The 2,014-nt window shown below is 41.2% G+C and overlaps 1 protein-coding gene across 1 annotated transcript in view; it reads left to right on the top strand.

Annotated features, from left to right (window-relative positions):
* Positions 1-2,014, top strand: part of PRKCQ (protein kinase C theta) — a 58,309-nt gene that overhangs the window by 5,465 nt on the left and 50,830 nt on the right. The gene's annotated exons all lie outside the window — the stretch shown is intronic.

Below are 2,014 nucleotides of genomic sequence, written 5' to 3'. Positions count from 1 at the left end.
TATATATATTTATATTTATTTTTATATATATCTATATATATATAGATATATATAAATATATATCTATATATATATAGATATATATAGATATATGTCAGTAAAAACTGCTTTAAAAACGATCTAAACTCCAGGAAATATTTTCAAATGTTTATATCATTTATGCAAAAGGAGAGAATCTAAGCTTTCTGCTTATTTCCTATAATTCAGATTTTTAATAACTCCACCCAAAAGATTTTCAAGTGACAGGTTTCAAAATGGGAATGATCTAAGCCGGAAAACTAGATTTTTGTGTCAGTTTTGTCTTTCTGACCTCGGAAAACGTCAGCACTTTTGAGGCAAGTGTGCATCTATGTAAATCTTTGCTGGTGTCACTGACGTAATCTTTAAAGGGACGCCTACACCAAGACCCCCCCCCCCAAAAAAAAGGTTCCCATGCTTAGCTGTGCCTCCGTCACTTAGTTCAGCAGCATCGACTAAGCGCTGGGTTCAGCTGGGGAACGGATTATGGAAACGGGACTTGCAGGAACAGGTGAATGAACAGGATCACTTAGTGATAAAGGACTGACACAGACCAGGTAAGGGAGAGGTGTTGGCTGCAGCTTCTCGAGGCCGAGCTAGAGAACGCTCCCCACTTTTCCCTCACTCCCATTTAGATTCTTTCTGCCACACTGGAAAAAAGAAAGAAAGAAAGAAAGAAAGGAGTCACCAAATCCCTAATTTTTAAAAGCAGTATGCTGCTTGATTTCCTTCTCGATTAATGAAAGGATAACTAACTTTCTGATTCCTGTGTTAAGCTTCACCGATGACCAGGTAGCTTTTCTATCTGTATCTCAAAGCTGCATTTGACACTTCCCTAGGCTTTTTCTGACTTTATCCTTATCACACTTTTCACACTTTTTTGCAACCTGTGATTATTCAGCCATAACGCTCGGTGGCCTTCGAGTCCTCATTTAACTAGCAACCTTTTTACATTTTGTTTTTTCGAGGTCATTGCTTAGTTTACTTTTATTTATAGTGTTTAAGAGCCGACCGGCTGTTTTGGGATTTAGATTTTCCCTTGATTCTACTGAAATCTGCTTCCATAAAATTAATTTCTCTATTTAAAGAAAATCGGTTTCACCAAGTCGCCTTTCGCCTCCCCAGACACCGCCACCCAGTTTCCAAACACCACGTGGAGCCTCGCCCCCTGCCTCCCCGAGGGTCCCACCATCTCACCCTGAAAAACGTGAGGGACCATGACCGTCTAGGACACTGTTTTTCCAGCAGTAACTGGTTTAACTTCCTCCATCACCTCCAAGTCCTGAAGACTGACAACTCTGTGGTCACCTGGAACTAATTTCCCCCCTCCTCGTTGGAGAACGAGCCTTTTATCTCCTATTCATCCAGCTCGATCTTTGCCTACATCTTAATTCCACAAACCAGAGGAAAACGATGTCTACACCTGAGGTCAAAAGCACTCTTCATTTCTCTATTTAAGCTCACACGAGAATTTATAGTCGATCAAGCAGTACAAGCTTATTTTCTCGTAAAACTCTAGTAGTCGTGATGCCGTGACCTAAGCATTGCTATGATATCAGTGATCTTTGAAGGTTTAGTGACTTGCACAAGGTCACACAGCCAATACACTACTTAGCCACAAGTCAGATTCGGTCCTAGGTTCAACCGGACACCTCTTCCTATTTCTCAGTTATTCTAGTTACTTCCTTGACGTAATTATCAACAATGGCGTTCAGTTCCCCTTCGCATTCATTGGGGCATATTAACGAAACAGGGTTTTAGTGCATCAGCATAATAGTGGTCAGGTTCCCTTGGATTTGCCATTTTTCCCCTTATGCCACATCACAAGATAGGCTGCATCATCCCTTCTGGTCCCTTCTACATAAGGAGACCGAAATCCATGAGTGAATCTCTTTTGAGACCAGTCGAATTAATATTTATTTCCCTTAGCAGAATATCCAGGAAAAAAGGCCACACCCATTCACACCCAGACTAGCCTGGAGACTGTGTGGGGACA

The sequence above is a fragment of the Pteropus alecto genome, unplaced genomic scaffold (assembly GCF_000325575.1).
Source record: "Pteropus alecto unplaced genomic scaffold, ASM32557v1 scaffold11, whole genome shotgun sequence".
NCBI classification, from domain to species: Eukaryota; Metazoa; Chordata; class Mammalia; order Chiroptera; family Pteropodidae; genus Pteropus; species Pteropus alecto.
This window is presented reverse-complemented; position numbering and strand designations above follow the sequence as displayed.